We start from the raw sequence: 25,554 nt of genomic DNA on the forward strand, positions 1-25,554 counted from the left end.
GAAAGGGGAGCAGTTGTAACAAATTTCTATGTGTCTGCTTGGATAGGTAGTGACCAGAAAGAAAAGGAAAGAAGGTTAAAAGAGAGGGAAAACAATTTGATCAAACTTAAAATGCATAAATGTGGATGAAATATTAGAGGAAATCAAGAACTCTGACAAGAGGCATAAACCTGCAAAGGAATAGACAAAGAAGCTCAGGAACAAAACTAGAGAGGTATGCTGGGAATGGGGAGGACACAGAGCCTTCTTATGTGGCTTTGACTCTGCAGGTAGTGGAAGGAAACTCTGGCAGGCAACAAGATTGGCACATCCCAGTAGTTAAACTGAATTATGCGAGGTAGAACGTCTTCCACATAAACCTAGATAACTTTTTTATTTTCTGTTCATTACAACCTAATCTAAAATGAACAGTTTCTTCAGATTAGTTATTTATGACCAAAATAGGAAGTATATGCATACTTCCCCAAGCCCTTCGCAATGTCCTTTCTGAGTGTCCCAAAATCAAGCAGTCACTCAATGAAAGAGCAAATAATTTATATTTATTCTTATATCCTGATCATTTGTGGAATGTTTCATGGTACAATATCACAAACAAACAAATAAAAATGAAGCCATAGGAACGCATGGTGTTTGGCACAGCTGCCTACGTGGATTGGAATGAAGAAGGGTTAAGACTGAGCGTCAGGAGGCAGAGATGAAACAGGATGCCCAGGAAGCTCAAAATAAGGCAGAGCCTAAAAGACAAGTTGACTGTGTGTTATCTACCAGTTCTGTTAGTGGTAAGAGAGAAAAGGTAGCTCAAGAAGAGGCATCTAACAAATTCTCTGTCAATACTTCTTTATGTGTCTGTCCAAACCAGCGAATTCTTTAAACATAACACTGGCTCTGGGGTAGGAGATAACACTGCCTTAGAAATGAGACACGGGTTATTTCCTCCTGCAAGTAAATAGGTCTGCAGGCAGTACAACATACAAACATGGTCACAGATAGATGATAGATAGATGATAGATAGATAGATAGATAGATGGATGGATGGATGGATGGATGGATGGATGGATAGATAGATAGATAGATAGATAGATAGATAGATGATGGATGGATGGATGGATGGATGGATGGATAGATAGATAGATAGATAGATAGATAGATAGATAGATGATAGGCAGACAGACAAATATTCGACAGAGCAACTATTGTATAAAGTTAATAGGAGAATAGAGAGGTATATAGGTATACATATATATACACATACACACATATATATATGTATATATGTATTGTATTCACTGATTCACTGGAATACATTTCCAACCTTGTTGCCTGTTTTTAAACATTCAGGATGATGTTGGAGGAGTTTGTGCCTATTTCCTGATTTTTTCAATTGGGTTTGAATACTTCCTTCCATATCCCAGTCTCTGCTTTGAGGGTTCACCAGTTCTGCCTCTGAGAGTAACTAGCAGAGCCACAGTCTTCCATTTTCACCCTTGCTGTTTCCTTTTTCTAGAAAAGAAATTGTGCATGGATCCAAATTTGCCTCTTTTACTTAACAAATCACCAATCATGTTTTTCCAGACCAGTTCATGGAACTGTGTTTTATTCCTTTTAATCACCATGTGGGATTAGACTGCCTAGCTACACCACAGTCTACTTCAATAATTTCCCCATTAACAGCAGTTTGATTCGTCTTATTTTTTAAATACATACCCCTTTTATACATGCCACACTGAGGTTCATTTTCTTCTAAAACAAAAACACTAATAGCATTCTACGATGTCGCACTCTAAGTAGCTGAAATGAGCCTGTTGGCCAAGGATGGTCACATGTGAATGAAAAGGAAAGAAAGACCCACGAAATGACATCCATGAGTTGCCACCCCACACACACCCAGGCAGGAACATTGGCTGCAGGGTATCATTTATCAGTGCCCAATAACCAACAAATAGGCACACCAACCTTTAGCCAACAAGTAGAATGCAACAATGTGAAAAAATATATATAAATAAAAGAATCAGCTTTTTGCCCAGTATGGCTTCTCTTCTTCTCATTCTAACTTAGTTATCTGGGCTCCCCTGCCAAAGCAGACAAGGAGCAAACTAATGAAAAGACATTTACAAATAGACAGGTTCCCAAGGAAAGCCAACCTATTTACAAAGAAACAGCTTGGGGGATGGCTCAATGAGCAAGTGCAGAAGAATTAAGCGCTAAGGAAAGACCACACGTGCTGCACAAGTATGAAATCCTGAGTTTGTACAGCCACCAGCATTCATATGTAAAAGCCAGACTTGGCATGGTCTCTTCTGTCTGGAACCCCAGAGCTAGAGGATAGGAGTTGGAGGAGGGTTGCTGAGGCACGCTGGATATCAGCTTCACTAAAAGGGGCAAGTGCCAGGTTCAGCAAGAAGCCTTGTCTAAGGAATATCTTCCTCTGGAAACTCCAGGTATGTGTACCTGTGCAAACACCACTCACACACATATGTGCATATATATACATATGCTACACATACATAAAAATAATTTTAACAGATAAAAAGGAAAAAACAAAGAGAGCCAATGATGTAAGTGACTATGGCCATTTCTTGTTAGGGTTTTATATGTGTTGATGGGTCCTGGGATATTAAGTGCAATGTGAAAAATACGGGTGATCGAAATTATGAATCAGAAGTATCAACAAACACATGGTTTCCCGGGAGGCTTGCTGTAAGGCTGCAGTAGAGCACAGAACACACTTTAGGAAAACACTCCCCGTCTGGATGGAAAAAGTTCCCAAACCACAGGTGACCCAAAGTAGATATTGTCAACTAGCTGCAACAAAGGACAGGAGGACAAAAGACTGAACTCACCAGATTGATCCTAAACAGTGAGTGGCTTGAAACAACCAGAAGTAAATCACAAGGCACATGGATCTAATGCCACTATTTGATGCTATCCCAGGACCCCAAAATTAGTAGGCAGAGACTGAAGCTCCGCTTCCCTTACCATCATACAACCCAAAAGGCACACAGCCTTGGTTCACAGAAAACTTGAATTTACTTTTTAATTCCTCATTGTGATCAGAAATAAGAATGTGATTAGTTCTGGGGAGGAGCTAAGTCTGAGTCATGGTGCTTCGTTTTTCTGATGAAGGCAAACCCAAAAGACAGAAAGACACATCTGCTGACTTCTGCATTCACAATGCACAACAGAGGAAAATATTTCCTATATATTTGTGATGGAAAAGAAACTGTCTACAACTATGAAATGAGCAGATCTTGCTAGCAGATTCTTCTGGCCAGCAACTTGCATTATTCAGCATCAAACAACTTAAAAAAAAAAAAAAAAAAAAAAGAGCCTCACTTTTTTCCTAAGTCATGGTCATTCTAATTAATTAAAGGTAGTGTGTATGAATTTACATTGCTAAGGAGACAGGGAACTTAGGATCCTAGCTCTGAGTAACACTAGACAGGGACCTCAAGGGTTTTGTTTTATAAATGCCCAAACCGAACATAATGGTGTTTTAAGGTTCCCAGAGACTCTTCAGTCCTATTTCCAACTGGCTGTCAGCAGATGGAGAAGGTAAATGGGGCTATCCTTGTGACAGGCAATGCTGACCGGATGTCCTTACAGGTCCTCTGTTACAACAAAGGCTTTCTGAGAATTACTTAGAACAGTGCTCTCCTGTTCCCAAGCTTGCAGCCTGTAATTTGCTGTTATTTTGTTTCATTCTCTGACCCTTCTTATCTACCAAGATAGACCCTGGGAAATCAGTAAGGACCTCAGAAGTCAATAATGTCATTAGAAACATTGTTGAGACACAGAAGGCGAGACAGGTAAGACGCCTTTCAGGATACCGATAAATTTCCAGTAGAAATGTGAGGATGTCATTTGGGTCTCAGTTCAGGCCTTTCTCAGATGATGGAACCGTGCTTCCTTCAAACTCCGTGAAACGTCCCCTAAAAATAACATGCTATCTAGATGCCAAGAAAGATTTATTTCTAAACAAGCAAGTGTCCTGCATTTGAAAAAAGGAGACAGCTTCCGGGATCCCAATAAGGAAGCTGCTGAAGAAGCTGGAGCTGCCTTTCTGTCCCATCACACAGTTAAGATTTATGGCGCACATGGGAAATCTTGGCCAAACTTCCTACAGGCAGCTCAGAACAGATCCCCGTGGAGTTCTCGCAGCTAGCAAGTTTGTAATGTTTTTATTTCTTGGCAGCAGTTAGACCGACCTGACCGAAGATATCTAAGCACACAGAGGCTCCCTGATAAGGGATAGACTTTCATAGCTTTGAGATATCCCAGCGCGATAGGCTTGAACAAAACATCCTGAGAGGATGGTCTGTCTCATCTGATGAAGTTGAAGTGGGTTGTGAGGCATCTGTAAGTATGACAGGCCAAGATAGCCTTATGTAACTCAGAAGAACTGACCATTCAACTCGCAGGGAAGTATTTCTTCTCCGAGAGTGAATAAACTGCCTGAATTCTGGCATTAGGGGATTATCATTTTTGAGCAGCAGAGCTTTGCACCCTGTGATAAAGCAACTGAAAAGGCTGAAAGCAAACACGGTGGGGATGATGGCTGCATCCCTGACACCCTGGGCTGCTAGCAGCTTGTCTTTGAAATGGCAAGAAGAGGAAACCTCTCTGAAAGACACGTTTTCATCTCTTGCCAGCTGCGAAGGGGGGGGGATTTTTTTTTTTTTTTTTCCAGAGGGCGCTTGTCTGGTCTGATTGGAACTTGTTTCTGGGTGTGTCACCATTCCTTCAAGGGCTTTGCCCTAGGCAAGGCTGTATTCAAGAATAAAAAGTCCAAAAGGAAAGAAAGAAAGTCCAGAGCCTGGCAGCCAGTGGGTGGCTTTTCTACACGGATGTGCACTGCCCACGTGGTGCTCTGGTCACAGACAGGACTAGGCTGATGGGGCGGGGGGCTGGCTGAAGGAACTGTGCCAGGCCCAGACACAAGTCCTCCATTCTGAGAGGCTGTGCAGCCAAGTGGGAAGGAGCAGCATCCTTCCTCATCCTAAGTCCCCTTCTTAAATTGAGTAGTTGTTCCGCAGAGGACAGCCCAGCGGGGGAGGAAAGGAAAGGCATCTCTAGTTGGTATTAATTATAACAAGGGGAAACCTTTATTCCCAATATAAGTTTCTTAGTGAATTCAAGACAGACTCTCCAGCCCGGAAAGACACTTAAATGTCATTTTGATTCCGACTCTTTTGTTTTTTCCCCCAATATTCAAATTTTCCTCTAAAGTCTTTGCCAAGTTGCTGTTTAAGGCTCTCTTTAAACATCTGTTGTGATAGAGAAGCCATTACAGACCTCATTTTCACATGGCCTGCTCTATAATGAAGTGTTAATATATGAAGCTAGTTTCTGGTCTTTTGTCATTGTGTGGATGTGTGTAACTACCCTGAGATCGCTGCAGTAAGGTCAAACAAGTGACCCTCTTCAACAGAAACATCTGGATCCAGCTGTCAATGCAGAATTTCCGTATCCCCACAAAGCTCACGTTCCAAACTAGAGGAAGCAGGTTAGTTCTCCACTCTGCCTCTCTAACCCTGAGGGTGAAAAAACATTCCCAGGACATGAAAATTCATTGAAAATGCCAGCAATCCATTAAGGTATCTGCCATGGGGTTGGAGTCTTAAAGAAAACTGATAAAGAGGAGAAGAAAGCAGTCAGAGGCCAGAAGTGCTAAGGGCCAATGGGGCTGGCTCAGCCCACTGTGAATTTTTAGGAAACTGTCAGACACATCAGCTTATTAACTATGTCTCTGTTACAAAAAGCGCAGGTGTGCATGGAAAGAAGCTATGGTCGAGCCTGGAGATGCGGGGTAAGGCTTAGCACCCTGCAGCAAGGTTCAAGACAGACTTTAGTGTCACACAGAGCCAGTGTCTACTTCCATACCATGCAAGCTACATAGCCAGGCTAAGCCTCAGTCTAAGCAAGATGAACAGTCAGGAAAGTGTATCATTGTGGGGTTGGTGTGCATGTGCATGTGCTCGAGTGTGTGTGTGTGTGTGTGTGTGTGTGTGTGTGTGTGTGTTCACGCGTGAGTATATATAGCTCACTTAGCACTTGGCACAGGATCAGCACTTAGTCACTAGCTACTGCTATTATTTTTTTCATATTATTATTAGGAGGCTGACCTTTGATTCTCCTCCATATTTTCTGAAACTGTAATAAATATAAGGAGTTGGAAACCCATGTGCAATGGTGGGACTGTGAGACTGATATGAACACAGAGTCAAGAGAAAGAGCACACTGCACTGTGAATACCTGTGCCAGACCTTGGAAGGCTAGTTATAAATAGGTTTGGCTGATTCTAAACAGGGCATGTTCCTCAGTAGCTTATTTGCAAAGCCAGACATTTAGTCTTTCGATCCCCGCAAGCTAGTATTCCCTGAGATCTACTCCACACAAGGCCATGTGTGCAAGCCTGCTGTTTGTACACTTCCTCCACTTCCCTAAAGTCCCAGGCTTCTGTCATTGGCTACAGAAAGAGAGGACTGTATAGGCACCTCAAATGTTCTTGCACTAGAGTTCTCTGCACTGGTGATCCTAGGTCATCTAATCTCTCCCTTCTTGATACTGTGGCTATGGATGTTCTGTTTTAAATGAGTCAAGGCAAGCGAGTAAGTTCAGCTGCATCTTGACAGGTAGGAAGCCAGCAATTATAAATTGTAAATCTTCAAGAGTGGGTCCTAGAAGTGCTGACTGGGAAAACTTAGGAAATGCCTCAGTGGAGGGTGTGCGTACCAGGGCATCTGAGCACTTGCTCGGTTATATTTTTGTAAAAGACACTTTCCCCTTTACCAGGCCTCTGATGGAAACTTTCAAAATGCTACAAGAGGGGCTAAAGAGCAGTACCACTCAGCTTAGTAGAAACCTGCTGTTTCAGTGGGGTGGTACCTTAAAAGAGACCATTCCTAAATACTATTTAGAACAGGGACACAGGATAACCAAAGATGTGTTCCAACAATGCCGTTGGTCAGTGATGCTGAGAGATGGAAGGGTTTGCAATGAGAGACACTCATGGAACATGCAGAACTCCAACAAATCTGATGCAATTATCAAGGGCTGAGTGGCCACTTGATCGTCATTTCAGTCTCTGAGTTACAGTATTCTCCTGTCCAAATGAGAACAAACTGACCTGACAGAGCTGTGATCAAGTCAAGTGGTATAATAGACGCACAAGCATTCTGTAAATTGCTAGGCTCTTGGCTATGCATCAGAAAATGCTCCTTTTGCCATTTAGGAAAGACAAAAGCACATTGGCTAACTGATGCAAAGAAGCAACTTTCTTTATGGGGTCTGTCCTCTCAAGCTGATAATACCACGGTCCCAATTAAGCCAATACTTCACTATGTGTAGACTTCTGCTTTTCACATGTGGGAGAAAAAACATCCTCCTGGTCTTTTGAAGAAGGTATCTAGCTATGTATTTATAGTTGATGTCACTTTATAGCTATATCATTATAGTTGGTGATACAGTCATGGTTCACAATAGGCAGTGTCCCACGGCAGCCTGGAACGATGCCGTGATGCCTTTGGAGCAGCACAGCTGATCACACCACTCACTGGTCACTGCTGGCTCACTTCCTATATGGAAACCACAAGAACTGTTCACCCAATGCCTGCAAGATCTGACCCTTCGAATCTGGGGCCAGGCAGGTATGACCCTGCAAGAGTGTGGACGCCAGCCCCTTCTGTGGGTAACTGATTATTAAGACACTAGAGAGAGAATAAAGGGCTGCAATTTGTCACCATGGCTTCCACACCTCTTTCCTCTTCACCACTAGCTTTTCTTTACCAGTACTTGGCACAGCCTCTTCTACCAATTCTTTCACCAAGGATAAAAGTCCTTGGTTAGAGACTTTTATCAAGCCCCTGCCGTCCTCCTTTGTGCCCATTTATTATCTTTTGCACATAATTGGATCCTCCACCGCATGTGTGTCTGTTTGTGTGTGTCTGTGTATCAGTGTTTCTGTGTGTGTGTGTCTCTGTGTGTGGATTTTTCCTCAAAAAAAAATCATCAAACTTGGTTCACTACATATGAAAGGACAGAAACTTCTCCTTTGAATCATTTCATAAGAGCAGCAACGTAGAGATTGCACATGCTATGGTTCAAATACGTTTCCTAAATCCAGAGAGTTCGAAATTTAACTCCCAGTGTAGCAGTGTCGATTTAGATGGTGATGAACCAGGAAGAGCTCTCTCTGCACTCCTGAACACGTTAATGCCACGCTGCTGGGAATGCATATGTTATCAGGGAAGTGAACTGGTAGAAATTCGAGTCCAGCTTCCTTTTCTCTTACGTGCAGAAACACCATCTGGCCGTTCTGTCATCTGTCTCTAGGTCATACAACATGATGGTTTTCCAGACATGGTCACTCTGCCGTGGGCTTCCGAGCTGGTAGAAGCCGCAGAAACGAACCTCTTGTTTTTTCGTCCACTCTTCAGTGTTAGGCATCCTCTTATAGCAACTCAACTGAGCTGCATGAAAACAGGCAGCACCCCAGCTTCTAACAAAGACTTAAATGCCTCTATGTCACAGCACTGGGCTCCCGACACGAGCTGCTTCGCAAGCACACACACTGCCAAGCAATGAAAACCTTCCTGACTAAGCTTTGTCCCATCTCTCTGTCAAATATCAGCCTTTATTACAGGGAGGGCTCCCCAGTCAGCACAGTTTGTCTTTAAAAAAAATAAAGCAAATTAAATATAAGAGATATCTGATTTTATTCATCATTATAGCCCATAATGTATGCATGAAGGAAACAAGAGCAATGATCTGTTGCTGTTGTTTTGGTTATTATTGTTAGTTAGTTAATTAGTTAGTTAGTTAGTTAGTTAGTTAGTTAGTTAGTTAATTTCTAACTTAGGTTTATAAATAAGATTTAAAGGATTTGCAGCAGTGGTTAAAGAGTGTCATGAATACAAATCACAGCTCCTACACAAAGACCTTGGACCAGCCTTAGGCTCTACATTTGCAGTTCCATAAACTGACCTCCATAAGTGTTACCTGCAGAAAAGTCTTGGACTTACACTGCTTTTTTTCCCCTTATGACTCAAGATTCCCTGCAGTCATTCTAGAATAGAAAATAACTTTCCAGGGAGGACTAGTCTGGAGAAGGAGAGGTGGGATTGGAAGCAAAGGCTAAAGGTCTCAGAGCATCTTTTGCTCCCATGCAACCCGAGAACCTGGATGTTCTTCTAATAACATGGACTTTCAGAATCCACAAGGCCATGTTTGCTCTGAGTAAGATGCCAGAATAGGCCCTCCAACAAAATTAACATCAGTGATTATGAGCGGATCTTTGGCTCTAATTTTTGAAGGGGAGCAATTAAAACAAGCCCAACTGAAAAATTCTCTGTATACATAAGCACATGCGTGTTATTTCAGTCCAAAACACAATAAAAATAGCAAAAATGGACTGAGAACTAATTACATACCAGGCACTAAGCGAAGTACTTCATAATGTATATTTTATTTAATCTCCAAAATGGCCAAGAACACAGATGAGAAAGCACACTTAGAGAGGCGAAATAATTTTACCAATCCCAGGGTGCTGATCCAGACTATCTCAGTCCAAAGCCCAGGTTTTTATCACTAAATGCTAATGAAGAAACGGAATCTCCAAGAACAGACCACATATCGATTCCTAAATTAAACACACGTATTCAACTACTTCTCTTAAATTAAGCAACAAGAAATAGGTGGGACGAAAGAAAATGAATAAATATTAGGGTCATCTCTTACAAAATAAGGAATAGGGTCATTGTACAGGCTCGACCAGTGACCAATTCTACAAGTTTGGGCCTTCATTTCCTCTTCTGCAGAATGCCGACTCTAACTACACCCACCTCATAGAGTAATCCTAAGCTTTTAAAAAATGAATATTTATAAATCATGTGAAACAGTGCCTAACATGTATTGCCAAGCTATTTGAAACTCATATTAAGATGCATTAATGAGACTGTATACGTACAGGCCCATAAGGCCCCCATGCAAGCCACTTGTAGACAGGGCAGGAAGTGTTTATACTCATGGAGTCAGTGGAAAGAGACTCATCTTATGTGGAATTACATATCCACACTCTTCAGCGCAGCAGGGGCCAAAAACTGGTAGCTGAAGATTTACAAGGAAATGATCCTAGCCTCAATGTTTTGGAGAACTGCTTACATAAAACTCCTACACAGAACTGTAAAATTCTCAGCTGAATTGAATTGAGCAACATGCATGTGTTTCCTTCCATTACTTAATGCATTTGGAAAGGAGATAGATTTATTGGAGGAAAATCAAAAGAACCCAGCTTTGCCTATTTTACCTATTTTTTTCTTTTAAGATGTTCTAATGAGAACTAGACTCCTTCTCTAGAACAACATTGTTTTTCCCATCTGCTCACAGTACCTTGTACCATGTCAGGCTGGCATATCAGCGTATCAGGTGTATAACTTGCTTGGCTTCATTCCCTGCTAACCTCCTACCCTACTCTGTGTTGACATTCCATAGCCATTCAGGGGATATCCAGGCTCCTTACTGCTGCTGCAGGGCATCCCTATTCTTATCCCTGTTTACCATAGAACTTTATTTCCAAAAGTCTCCCTAACCCAGCCCTCACTTGAGCAATGACCTCCAGTTTATCCTGTCTCCATCACAGCCTTCTCTGAGTACCTCATTTAAAACTGTCCTCATTCATCTTGTTCTGCTTTCTTCTCTTGTAATCTACTTGCCTCTCTATCAAATCTTCATAGATAGATAGATAGATAGATAGATAGATAGATAGATAGATAGAGATGATAGGTAGATAAGTAGGTAAATAGATCAGAGATGATAGATAGATTATAGATAAATAGATTAATAGATAGATAGATAGATAGATAGATAGATAGATAGAGTTTTTTAATCTTCCTCCCAAGCCTATACTATTGCATTCAAACAAAAAAGTATTCAATGCCTCTGTTTGCAGTGGCAGATTTCAACAAGTCAAAAAAATATGGCTGGTGATCAGGAGGAAGTGCATCTTTGTGAAGACAAACGGAAGGGGAGTGAGGATAGGAGTGGGGCAGGGTAAATGGATAACATCTCAAATGTAAATACAGAATATCTAATAAGAAAGATATGGTTTATCAGGTTTGTATTTATATATACATACACAGACACATATATCATATGTCATCATTAAGGATTCTAAATAAGATCCTCAGCACATTTACCTATATTCATGTGTACATGCACACACAAACACAAATACAATAGATGTATATATAACATATATATAACATAGATACATATATACATACATATATACACAAACATATATGTGAATGTTTATATGTGTAAATATATATCTATGTTTGTATATATACATTAAATTGTTTCATTATTACATATACACATATACTACATATTTTCTTATCTAGTTCTCGATATTTCTTTCCACTCCTCGGGGACAAATAATCACACAGGCATCTACTCATATGCTTGCTTGTTCATCATTGACTCACGACTGGAAAACATCTCTAGACATATTTCAAGCCTCCTACAGTGTGACAGTAAACACATGTCCCTGCCCATGTATATTTTACTTTCAAGTGGGGCTGGATCAAAATAAACAGCAGACTCAATAAATACAGTGATTAACTAATGTGTGGAAATTTGACAGACACACCTCGGGGATACATGGAATATGCTGACGATAAATCTATAGAAAAGAGAACTAAGTCTAGCAGGCTACGCATACAGGATCGAAGACTTCAATCTTATCCTGGATCCAACGCCTCAAACTTTTTCACAACTGTTTCACTTCAAGTCCTGTCTCCATCTGCAATTAGAAAACTAAAGTCAAACTTTCCTAGGAGTGTTGCTCTGTGTGGCCTGTCATTCTAGAATCTAGCCCATTTCCAGAAATTAAATGAACTTTATTTTAATAAGAACTGATTCGCCCATGAACAATTTTGAAAAGCTTCAAAAATGTACATTTATAATTCCAGAATCAAAACAGAAGCCATAGATTGTGTAATTATGCATATATTTAATATTTGTACTATAAATATATAATGTAACATAAAATGTCTATTATATTATTTATACACATATAATATAGAATTATACAGGATTATATATATTATAAAATATTATGGTGATACACTTTGCTTTATATTTTTAAGGCTCTATTTTTGCTTCCAAAACAGCAAATGTATATATGCGGCTAGCTCAGCTGACTCCTTTCTCTTCCCATCTGCAAACCTGGATTTCACAGCATGGAGGAGTCGGCAGTCAGAAAACTAATGTGAATCCATATTCCCTCAGACACAGAGGTACCTTTACAGATCTGTAGCGCCATGACTCTCCCTGAGGTCGATAGCCTGCCAAGAGTCTGCAGCCTTGAAGCCTCACAGACTATGGTGTGCAGGCATCTTTGTGGAAAGAATGAAGCTCTGCTCTCAGCCTTGCACACTCTGCCCCACACTTTCCAGACACAGATTCGAATCAGCTACTTAAGAGAGAGTTCGATCTACATCCACGTTCTTCAGTTTCAAGCAACAGGCCTAGAAAAGAGATCCACGCCAGGCTGGCATGCTAGTGGCTGAGGTTTGGGGAGAACATGCTGTTGGTTGTGCATTAAGAGTTGGAAAGAACGTCTGTTTTTTTTTTTTTTCCTGGAGTCATATAGATACAGCTGAGCATGCTTGCAGCTAACCATTAGTCTGAACTCGGGGATCCCAATGAGGTTGCTAAAGGAAGGACCTAAGGAGCTGAAAAGGGGTTGCAACCTCAAGGGAAGATAACAACATTATCAACCAAACAAACCCTCCAAAACTCCCATGGAGTAAAACACCAAACTCTGTGTGTACTTTGAGAGACCTATTGATCCAGTTGCTTATGTAGCTGAAGATAGCAGTGTTTGGCATCAATGTGAGAAGAGACCTTTGTTCCAGAGAGGATAGTTTTCCCAGTGTAAGGGAATGCCCAAACAATGGGTTGGAGAGGGGGATCAGAAGGGAGTGTACTTTTGTGAAGGCAAATGGAGCAAGAAGGGGGATGGGAGCAGGGCCGGGTAAAGGGATAACATCTCAAATGTAAATACAGAGTATCTAATAAAAAAAGAAAGAAAAAGAAAAGAAGATGATTCAAGTCTCTGCTCAAATGTTCACTGCACTCAAAGGCCTTATCAAATGTTTTGTCTTTTTAAGACTGGGGATCAAACATGCTGACAATATCTGATCCAGTCTTACAAAACAATAATTTTATGTCTATGTGCATCTATGAACATCATAATAAACATTCCTACACACCGAAATGAAATATATAAACAAAAACTGTTGGTATTTAAACACAGAGCATCTTTTGCTGTCTTATTATGTATCTGCATAGACACGCCAGGGAAATATCACTGCTGTTAATCATCACACAGGCCAATGCGCCCATGCACCAGGCCTTTAACAAATCATGGCATATGACTGACATCTACCAAACACACAGCAATATGGGTGGGTTTTATTATCCTATTGTAGAAATGATAGTGATAATCAGGCAGAGGCAGAGCAAATAACCTCTCCAAAGTCAATTCTGAAAAGGTCATCTGATGTCTACGCCACCTGTGCCACAGAGTCACAATTTAAGTCACAATAGCTCCCAACAATAACTGGCTTAAAGGATTTTTGCTGTCGTTGAAAAGAACATCTTCGGCTACCTGAATTTATAAAATGCTTCCTTCTCTCTTCTGTTCATTTTGAAATTGACTGGGAGACTAAAGAAGGAGCAAAGTCCTAAGGACACCTGACAGGTGCCACTCAGGAAGAATGGAGAAGCACCTGCTGGGTAGAAGTTGGAACAAAGGGATTGCCTGTCCTTAGGTTCACCTGAGGCCAATAACATTGAAGAATTATGGGAGATGGATTCCTCACCACCAGCTTTAGAAATCATAAGATCCAAGCTCACTGCAGTGGCCCACCTCCACAGGAACTTCTGGCACCCAGGTGATGTGTTTGTGACACTTGACACTACCCTTGTGGTCAGGACAAGCAAGACTATACTTCTTCACTGTTTGCTGAAAAATATCCTTTATTAGAAAGAAATGCAATATGCTTCCCACCCCTGAGGTAGTTATGACCACACTTCTTGGAGTCTGTGACTCTTTATCACTTCTATTATAACAACACTATCTTTAAAAAGTAAAGTGATTTGTCCCATAGAAACACCCTTTAAAATAAGCAAGTTTTTTTTTTTTAGTGATGGAGTAGAAGGAAGCTAATTATGGGCCTATAGCATCTCCTATTGACCTGTCAGTCATTCAGTTTATCTCTTGTTTGGACAAGACATTGTCCTACGCACAGGACACAGTAAGTATTGATCGAGGAACAAGGCAAAGCTATAAGTAATTAGCCCACAAATTTAAATATAAAAGTACATACTCAAGGTCTTATGAGCACTTAAGTGGGGTTTCATGAACTGGATGGCAATGGGAACGGATTTAGAAGGAAAAAAGACAGTAAAGTAGCAAGACTACAGCTAAGGACACAATAGGGGAAACATTAAGAAAACAGCTATATGGGCCTTCAGATCCAATAATACAAGATCCAATAAATATAGTAAAGTAGACCAAAGACCTTCTACTGTAGTATGTTCTGACCTCTCCAGCCTGTATAAGCTTGGGCTAATCTGCAGCTTCTCTACATTTTTTCCTTCCTTTGAAAAAGCAATGCAGTTTTAGATAAATGGATGGATACACAGCTGATGGTAGGTATGTAGAAACGGAAGACAGATGGATGATAAATAAGATGGACATAGAGTTCATAGGTGATTGATAGACATGTTGTGTGAAAAGGCAAAATTCATGCTTATTTTTCTTGTACTCCCCATAGGAAAAGTTTGAGCATCAAACAAGAGTATTTTCTCTTTAGTTTCTTTTCCCTCATTATGTGATATTTGTAAAAATAACATTAAAAAGAGGAGGAGGAGGACGGGGGAGGAGGAAAAGGAGGAGGAGTAAGAGAAGGAGAAAGAGAAAGAGAAAGAGAAAGAGAAGAAAGAGAAGGAGAAAAAAGAGAAGGAAAAGAAACTAAGTCAAATTTAAAACACTAAATGATTATAGAATTTGAGACTTGAACTGAGTCTAAAGACAGCATCAATGTGACACGGCAAAGTAACCTTGGAGAGTGTCTACACACTTCTCTCACATGTACGCAGCAAATGGACAACGTAACAGCAGGATTATAGTGTGCTGTGTGTAGATGGGACGGGCCACAGGTCAAAGTACTGTTATTCAACTCTGGTCCAGTCAGGAAAATTCAAGTATTTCCTAGCTCTGAGGTGAAATGAAATGATGGGCCTCAGAAGCATTACTAGATTTTTCATGGGCCATGAGCCTCAGTGTCGTCGGGACAGAACACACAGAATCATCTCAGGGGTTAGAGTGTGGGGAGAACGCTCTGTATAAGCTTCAGCAGAGGTGTATGAAAGACAGGTGTTAAATATTGAAAGTGATTTATCAGATTGATGCATGGAAGAAGCTGGGAACAGAAAAATTAGTATATTTCCCCGAAAAAAAATATGCTGGGGTTGTGGGGATAGCAAGAAGGTGATCAGAAATCCAAAGGTCACTGTTGGCTACACAGCAAATTTTAGACCAGCCTGGACTATATGAGTCTCCATCACAAAAGGTATGCAAACAAATAAATAAGTAGAAGAAATGAAGTAAAATGAAAAGGGAGGAGGAGGGGGAGGGAAGGGGGAAAGAGAGAGAGAGAGAGAGAGAGAGAGAGAGAGAGAGAGAGAGAGAGAGAGAGACAGAGACAGAGACAGAAACAGAGACAGAGAAGTCCCTAAGAATCACTTGCTTCAGGTACCAGCCAGAGTCTAGAACTCATGGTTGATAAACTCTGCCAACCACTCCATCCTAAGGGATCACACATTCTCCAGGACAAGTCAATGAGCAAAGGAGTAGCAAACCTGCGTCCGTCCTCCAGAATACAGAATACCAAGTGTTCTGTAACCCTCTTGTTCTCCCATGATGGTTTTTTTTCCCCTACAGAACACTTTCCCGAATGGGCACAGAGCACAGTAGGTGGCTCTCTTTAATATGTCACAAGCAAGGCAACAATGACTCACTGGATCATACATCTGCGCCACCAGCGAAGGCCTGAAAAAGTTGAGCAACAAATGAATCCATGTGTATGCTGAAGATGACCTTTTTATTTTCGCTCAGCCCCATCCTTTGAATTCTTCTACCTACGCTCTGCTTTCCTAACAATACCAGGTAAGATAATGCTAAGCATCTACTATGGGGCAAGAGCAGACATTGATCTCTTCCCAAATGGCTAAACATTTCTCCTAGAAGTGAGTTAATAGGCCTGCCTGTTAGCTATAAAGGAGAGAAGCCTGACTCAGGAAGAATCTCCATAGACAAATATCTTCACCAACTTTGTTCATTTTCCTCTATGTGCCTGGAGGCATCAGCTCCTACAAGGACTGTTACTGGTAATAGTCAGGATTGGTTCCCCCCAAATGCTGCTTTTGCATACTTTATAGTTAGTCTTTTGCCCTTGCAACCAAGGTACCTAACATGGAATCCTCAATGGAGGAGGGTTAATTTTGGTTGAAAAGGTGTACTCTGTGGTTGCTTGGGGCCTGCACTCTAAGACAAATCATCACTGGGGTAGAAGCTTGTTACACAGGGTTGTTGTTTACATCATGGCTAACAAGGACACACACACACACACACACACACAGAGAGAGAGAGAGAGAGAGAGAGAGAGAGAGAGAGAGAGAGAGAGAGAGAGAAGCAACCCTTCTGCTGATGTTTTCTTTTATTCTTTTATTCTGTCTAAGTCTCCATCTCGTGAGATATTGTCTGTATTCAGGGTGGGGGTCCCCCACTCAGAATTACTCCTCTCTGGAAATCCCCTCCCTACCACATACACCAAAGCATGTCTCACAACTCCTAAGTGACTCTGTGTTCTGTCAAGTTGACAATAGAGATTAACCATTACATGTTCTCTCCATCCCAGTCTGTTCCAGGAAGTGCAGAGAGAACCAGAGATCACTGGACCACTTTGGGCACATCAACTTTAATCGTCATGATGGCAACCGACTAATCACAGGAAGGCAGGAGGAAGAAGCCACCCAGAACAGGGAGGTCAACCTGCCATAAGCACTATTTCTGTGTCTTTGGGGTATTTTTTCTCTTAGTGTCTGAAAATGCACCCATAAGAAGGGAATGCCATCTTAGCAACAGCATGCACTCTACAGACTCTACAGAGCCATGTTGAAGAACTGTTCTCTTAGAAAAAGAAATAAGCAAGTTGTGACCTGAAATTACTAGCCAGATAAGGTCAATCCAAGAATGAAGACACATTCCTGCCCCAAGTTCTACTAGAGAGGTGGCAGGGTTTCACTGGGAAAGACCTGAAGGAAACAGGAAAACTCGAGGGTGTGAACTGTGTTCCTAGGGCAGAAATTCGACAACCATGTGACTCCTGGAAACCTTGGTCTTTCCAGTCTCATTTTAATTTGCTTTCTCAGATAAGCTTAGAGAAGGTGTGATTTAATGAGCAGTCTTCCAACTGCATGCACTTGATATTATGCACGGAACTTCATCTGCACATGAGAGCAGAAACATTCTTAAGTCATCTAAGAACTAGAAAAAACAGAGGCTCTGACAGTTGAAACAATTTTTCCCAGTATTATCTATGGGTGGTCAGATCCAGAATTTAAAATCAAGAAACTTTGACCACACCATAGGACCTGCCACCATTACTGTGCCTGCCATGAACATCTCCAAGAGCTATTGCAAGCAATAAGAGAAATAATATGTGTGAAACACACTTGGATATTTTAAAGTTCTATATACACACACACACACACACACACACATACACACACACACACACACACACACACACACACATTCTTTCTTCAAAAACCAAGAACCAAAGGGACTTAACTTTCACTGCCCATCTCTTCCCCTTGTTTGACCTTATTTCAACAAGTTCCCTTGTCCCCGCAAGTCCCTGGTGTCTAAGGCACACATTCAGACAGATCCTGGCCAAGACATCACAATGCAAGCACATGGAACAAGATGACAAACAGATGTGACCCTATCCTGTGGCAAGGCCTGGTATGAGAGGGATCTAGGGGGTATCAACAAACCCTCACCTCCTTTCAAGCTGTATCCTGTCCCTTCCCGGGAGTTCATCAATATTGCACCAAAGTGCTGTGTACGGTGAACGAGGCAGCCCCTTATAAACGCTAACTACTCATCACAGGGACTCCCAGAGTGGCCAGTAGACGGTAGTAAGTAATAATCGTATGGATCAAAATAAAACCAATTGTCATGCAACTGGGGTAGAAGTATCTACGAAAGCTGCTTAATTTTAAAAGACAAGTAACACAGGAAGGCTCACAGGAGCCTGGTTGTGTGCTTCCGTGGAAGTACATTAAATTAGGATCCAGAGGAGACGGAACTTAACAGTGACACTGAGCAACATACAACAATCCTCTTGCTTTCTGATGTCACCTAAAGAATGCAAAGTTGAGATGGACCCAAGAGCAGGACTAGAAGGCTGGACACATTCTCTGGTATTTCTACGACTCCAAGTTCCTCTTCTTGTCTTTTTTATCCCTTAGCAAACATCAAAGCCTCTTTGCCAATATAGGATGCCTCCTGTCAACGCAGTTCACAGGCTGGAGGCTTGACCTGAAAACGAGGAGGAAATTCACATTGCCCGAACGCCAAATTGATAAGTACGTCTACCTGTGGACCGTGATCAGAAAGCACTGCAGAACTGCTCGGGTCTGCCAGGTAATGATTCCTGCCCCAAACCTGAATACCAAAGCACTAGTTCCATCCACATGGTGGAGATTTTTCTTTGACCTCTTCACACAAGTGCACACACACACACACACACACACACACACACACACACCACAAATAACTGAATAGAAAAAAAAAAATACTTTTTAAATGCTCAAGCTCTAATGGGAAAATATTCTATTTTTAGATTAAAAAAGAAATCACACCAAGGTAGGAGGAAATCACTCTTCTCAGACCCAGTGAATCCAGGATCAGTACAGAGCAATATTTGCCAAAGCTGTCAGGCCAGGCGATACTCTGAATCTGTCACTTGAACAACTACCCCGAGGACTCACAGTGAGCATTCTGGTGTCCATCTTGCCACTTGAAATAGGCTCATAAAGGTGAGCTGAACTGCCCACATTTACACAGCCAACACAAGGCAAAGGTACGGAGGGAAAGCTAACCCTTCCAGCGTATTACTAGCCATAGCTTACTGCACAGGAAAGCATCTAATATTTTCCGTGGCGCCTTGCTTCCCAATCTCACGATCGGTGAGTGGGTTTGCAGAGGGAAGGGGGCAACTGTTTCCTAATAGAAGCAAGAGAAGTTTGCTTTTCTGCTTTTGATTTTTCTCTTTAACTCGGCTTCCTTATTCCCAACCAGGACTTAGAGGTAGAAGGAGGCTTCAGGCACCGGTAAGTCAGCTGTTCCTAAAGGACAGGCATCCAGTGTCCTGTTCTCCCATCCCAGGGAAAAATAGTTCCTGCCATCTCCAAGTCTGGGAGAGTGGTGGCCAGCAACTGAGGTCTCTTCTGTCTTCCTGAACTCACCTCCTGGTACAGACCCTGGGCAGGAGGGCAGGAGCATCCCTCAGAAGAATGAACGAAAGGGGGAAAAGCAGGTCAGGAGAGGAGCAAGCCAGGCTGCTTGCTGGCAGCCTCTCCCCAGGGCTGTCATAGCTGGGTCTGTGAGCAGCGACGACGAGATGGAGTGGGTGTGCTGGGACACAGCCTCCTGCTCGCCTCGAGCTTACAGCAGCACTTCTGAGAACCCTAGGCACAGGGAGACTGGAATAGATCCCTCAAACTGCTTAGAACACGCACAGCCCCGGGCAAAATAGGCCTGCAGTGTGCCAAGTTCGAACCCCGACCGCCCTACTAGCTAGTAGTGCGATTTGTTTAGCCTGGCCGGCCGCCGTCTCGCCCCGCGTCTCAGTTTTGCTGTCTGTAAAACAGAAGGGTTGCAGGAGCAGATCTACAAGAATTCCTACTACCAGGAGTTACTGCGGCTGGCTATTTCAACCCAGCCCTCCCTGCAGTGCAAGACTCACCTTACTGGGCCAGCCAAGCAGGCTAGGCGACAGCGACCAGATGGGTGCAGGTTGGCCGGTCACTACCTCTTTCAGCGCCCTGGTCCGAGCCGAACCCAGGAGACCCAGATGCTGGCAGCCTTCCCCGACTAGCCTCTTACTTTCCGCCGCACTTTCTTTTTCCCCCTCCGGAGCTCCTCCCCCGCCACCGCGCGATTGGCCCCAGGATCCGGACACAGGCTCCACCCGCCGCGGTGACTCGCGCTCCGCCCGCGATCGGGGCTTCCCAAAGCTGGGGTTGGGGCGGCTCACGGAGCAGTTCCGCCCGCTGCGAGGAGGAGCCGCGTGGGGCCCGCCCGCCGGCGGATGCCAGGCTGAGCTGGGTGCCCCCGTGTGGGCCACCGGGGCTGGGGCGAAGCGCGCAAGGAAGAGCTAGCCCCGCAGTTGGCTGGGCACAGGACCAGATACTCAGAGCAGGTACTGCGCCTCTGCACACCTAGGCGCACCGCTGTGCTCCAGGCAAGATCATAGTCCTGCAGCCCAAGCTGATCCTAGCCTATGGTTCCTTTGGTCTGTGTCGCACACTAACGGCCAGGATTTGATGAAGGCTGCACCCCAGAAAGCCCACCATGAGCTGAGCTCCTAGAGCAACAGGAACCAGAGGCAGCACAGCCTTGTCCCCAGTCAGGAGCAATCTCTTGCTCTGCTAGAAGTAGCGGTCACTGAAAAGAGAGCACCCATCCTGGCAGTGGGACTTTATCAGTATCGTCTGCTCTTCATAATCAGCGACTAATAGAACGAGAGGCAAAAAGCTAGCATTCAGGACAAGTAAACTGAAAAAGAAGAATACATTGGTGATTGAGTGGAATAATCGACTATAGGAGAAAATAATTTTCTCTTCCTTCATTCTCCTATCTCCGGGTCCTCAGAGAAGCTTCAGCAGTCGTCTCCACGGTACACTGCAGTAATGTAATCATCTGACGAGCTTTGTAATGGCCTTCCTTATGTCAGCACCCTTGTTCAAAAGCCTCCTGAAAGCAAAGCCCTTCAAACCCTGTCCCCATTTCAGAGAATCCCCAACTAAGGCAATCTGCCAAACACGCTTGTCTCTTCCCACAGGCCTTGCTCCTTGCCACCCCCTCGCAGTCTGATCCACCCTCGAGTTACTTAACTGTGTCTTATTAATCTATTTATTCACGAAACTGAGTCCCAGACGAAGCAATTAAGCAATGAGGATAGGGGTGAAAAGGAAAGGGTGTGTACGCATGGGAACAGAGTAAGAGCCACGAGACGTCAGCCTTACTAAAGATGCTGGCCGTTCAAACCTCACATACTTCCTTGACCCGGTGAAGCCTTGGTTACATTTACATTTGGTACCAAAACACCTGAAAGAGCAACTTAAGTGATGGAAAGATCCACTTTAACTCTAGAATCTATGAGATTTTAGTGCAGTCTTCCAATCTAGTACTTTCGTGTTGCATTGTGGGGAGAGGGAGGAGTTATTCACTTTCTGGAGCACCCGGAAGCACAGGAAAGGAAGAAGACTAGAGACCAGATAGAATTGTCACATCCTTGCTGCACCAACCTGCTTTTTCCAACTAGGACTCGAACCTAAATTTCCAGACTATCCCTAAACAAACCAGTTGTTCAACATACAAATGTGTGGGGGGACATTTCATATTCACACCGAAATAACTTCCTAAAAGAAATAATGGAGATGCTCCATTGTCATTTTGACCTCAAGAAAATTTAACCGTTACATTCATCTTTATGTCTAGATACCTGGTGCATAGTTAAGTCCCACAAGATTCTCACTGATCCAAAGAAGGAATACTCCAAAACACTTTCAAAGTTACTGATGATAAACACCAATAAAATTCTTTTATTTCTTTCTTGTTCACTAACCATATTCTAGGCACTAACCTTTTCTTTTAATGTGGTGCACTTCCTAAGCACTACATTAATGATTCTGTGGGCTACCTACAAAATAGAGGCCATAAATTCATTATAATGGCTTCAGATATATTAATTACTCAACACTCACAGCAACATATAAGGTGCTATGCAAAAGACATGAAGAAATTTCAAGTAATTTTTTCAATGCTTTAAACCCCAAAGTGGAAGACAAAAAACCCAGGACCCAAGCAGCCAGCATCTATTTTCCAAAGCACCCTCCTGGACAAAAAATGACTTGGGCTACATAGAAGCCTGGAAGATTACGACAGTTGGCCGTGGACCCAGAGAGTATCCTGGACTTTTAGCAGCTGCACATATCATGGAGATAAAAGAGATATTGACAAACATGACATATTATGATTTCAGCATACATACATAGTAGAAATAAAATGGATAACCAAAACTATATATTCACATAACAATGCGTTTGTCATCACAATACTATATGATGGGCATATGTCTGGGGAAAAGGGCTTGTATTATAATTAACGGGATAAAGCAAAAGTTAGATAGAGATATGAATAGCAATGATAAAGAATGTGAAAAACGATGCACTGTAGATTGTGTGTGGTTGTTGTGTGCTGATTCTTGATCTGACATAACATATGATCACCTAGGATGTGAGTCTTGGTTGTTCTTCTTGGTTGTTCTGTAGGATGGACAGTGATTGGCTTAACTGAGGTGGGAAAACCCACCCCAAAAATGTGGGAGGTAACATTTCATTTCCTGAGCCCTGTACTCAGTGAAAAAGAAAGAGCTGGCCAAGCACTGCCCTGCATACATTAAGTAATTGCTCTAGGCTCTGGACTGTGGGTAAAATGCACTCAGTTCTCTCAGACTTCTGTCACCTTCTCCACTCATGTGATTGACTGAGACTCTGAATTGGGAGCTAAATCAGCCCCTTCCCTCTCAGGTTGGCTTTGTCGGTGTGTTTTGTCATAGCAACAGACAAAGAAAATGAATAAAATTACTAAAGGCAGTCATGCTTTTCCCCATTAAATATCTGCTTCATTATTGAAAGATTACTATGAAAGTGAAATTGTTTTAAATTATCTACCACCTAGTAGATGTTCAAGAAATAATTGTCTCCTAAGCAAATGAATGAATGACTAAATATTTTGTTTCCTTGCTGTTCAGTGTCTGGACAGTAGAAGTTCTGGCTATGTAGACAATACACAATAAATATCTTGTAGTTAATATAGGCGTTTGGGGACAGTCACAACATTTCCCTCTTCTATCTCTTTCTGCCTCTTTAGGCATCCTTAATCACTTCAGCAAAGCTATAAGGGGTGCAGGTTTAATAGTTATTTTTCCAACCTCATCGATTAGGATGTTATCACTAATATGCCACTGTCAAGGTCTCTAATGACCTTGTTAGTGTTCAGTGGTCAACCTTCCGTCTTCATCTCGCTTGACCGCTCGAGCTGCATTAGATAATTTGACCCACGGACCCTTTACCTTCACTCATGCTTGACTCTGATCTGCCTCTGCCCAATCTGCTGCATTTTATGGGCTGTTCTATGAGATCGCTCTCCCTCTAAAAGCGGGGACTAACCAGCTCAGCCCATGAAACGATTCTGCTCCCTCTTTCAGGCATCTTATCTAGACACACAGCTTTCTAAAATATCTATATGATAATGACCTGCAAATTTAAATGTTCATCCCAAGCCAGAGACTAAACATACTGTTCGCCTCCTTCATATACATTCTTGATATTTCATGTACTTCTCAAACTTCACATATTCAGAATCAAGCTCATTAAGGGCAGAGTTTCTGAAGCCAGACTGAATCAGACTTCACATTCGGTAACACGTTGACATAAAATCGCCATGTTGCTTCCTTTTCTTCTTAGTGCCATGCTCTGTAAAACAGGAAGACTAGTATGTTGACTGTAATACTCTTTTAAAATTAAGTGCCATAAGAAAATAAAGCTTTTGGGACAGAGATTGACATCAGAAACTCTTTGTAAATACTCTATTGTTTTTAAAGAGCTAATATGAGGGTGGTACTACTGTTGGAACATTTGCATACATGCCTGAGTCCCTTGGTTCAATCTGCAGTACTACGGGGAAAAAAAGCATCATCTACTGTTCGCAAATATTCTACAATTTGTCGTCACATTGAGCTGACCTCCAGAGTCCTTACGGGAACCAGTATAGGTTGACATCATCCAATACTATACTATTTCTTAAATTTGTCACATGCTGTCATTGTTACTACCATGCTCTCCATGTAGGGATTTTGCTCATTTAGTCTTAGGGTTTCATTGCTGTGAAGAGATATCATGACCAAAGTAACTTTTATAAAAGCAAAGACTTAATTGGAGCTGGCTTGCAGTTGCAGAGTTTTAGTTCATTATCATCATGGTAGGAAGCATGGCAGTGTCCTGGCAGACCTGTGCATGGAGGAGCCAAAAGTTCTATAGTTTTATCCAAAGGCATCAGGAGATAAGACTACTATGTCTTACACTGGTCAGAGCTCTAGCATGTATGTGACCTCAAAGCCCTGCCTCCATAGAGATATATGTCCTCCAACAAGGTCACACCTCCTAATAGTGCCATGCCCTGGGCCAAGAATATACAAACCACCACACCTTCTGTGTTCGTTCTTCTTGGGATGCTTTTCCTGCACAGTGCCCCTGTCATTCACATCTTTCTGCATTGATCAGAAGTCACTTCAGGGAAGCCTTTTCTAAGATCACATGGACAACCTTTATTCTCTTTTCTTAGCTACACTGTAATTTCTCTATGTATTGAATGCTTTTCTAACTATAACAAAAGCTTCACAGGGACCATACGCTCCCTTGCAAAAAGGAAAAGCAAAACAAAACAATAACACAAAATTTAATTAGAGCAACTGTGCAAGTTCAAACCCAACCCAAACCTTTCATCTTACTAATATTTTATTACATTTATTTATTTATGTACTTATAGTTATTTATTTAGTGTTTGGTCATTTATTCAGTGTGTGTGTGTGTGTGTGTGTGTGTGTGTGTATGTGATTTGGGAGTGACTGCTCTAGCATGTTGACCTTTATCTGCTAAGCCATGTTACTGGCTCTAGTCCAAAACTCTCAGGGTTAAACTGAACTCTAGAATTAGTACATAACAAGAGCTTCTGGGTCTCATTTAAGGTTCTGTTTGTATGTACAGGGATGAGTTGGAAACCCAGAATGGAAGAATATAAAGCTGTCAAACATGAACTCTGATATATATCATAAATAAAAGAAGCAGATTTGTTTCGGTTATCCTTCATAGTAGGGGAATGAACCTAACTTCACTCCTTTGGGTACAGAGGTCAACTGGACATTGCAAAGGGGTATTGTTTGGGGTCTGGTGAGATGAGTCAGTAAAAAAACGGCAACTGCTGCCAAGCCTGATTAACTGAGTTCAGTTCCCAGAAGCTGCAAGACAGAGGACTGACTCTTATAAGTTATCCTCTGACGTGAGCACATATGTCATGGCCCACGTGTACTCACTTGTCTATACACGTACTCACACATAAAACAAATCAAT

The 25,554-nt window shown here is 42.2% G+C and overlaps 1 protein-coding gene across 2 annotated transcripts in view; it reads right to left on the minus strand.

Moving 5' to 3' along the window:
• IL1RAP (interleukin 1 receptor accessory protein) overlaps nt 1-20,234 on the minus strand; it is a gene marked incomplete at its 3' end in the record, with an annotated part of 140,797 nt that extends 120,563 nt beyond the window's left edge. For both annotated transcript variants that reach the window (XM_080919648.1, XM_080919649.1), the window contains exon 1: nt 20,106-20,234. The remainder of the gene's footprint in view (nt 1-20,105) is intronic.
• Nucleotides 20,235-25,554: the final 5,320 nt, after the last annotated feature.

Source organism: Micromys minutus (genome assembly GCF_963924665.1).
Source record: "Micromys minutus genome assembly, chromosome: 7".
In the NCBI taxonomy this organism is placed as follows: Eukaryota; Metazoa; Chordata; class Mammalia; order Rodentia; family Muridae; genus Micromys; species Micromys minutus.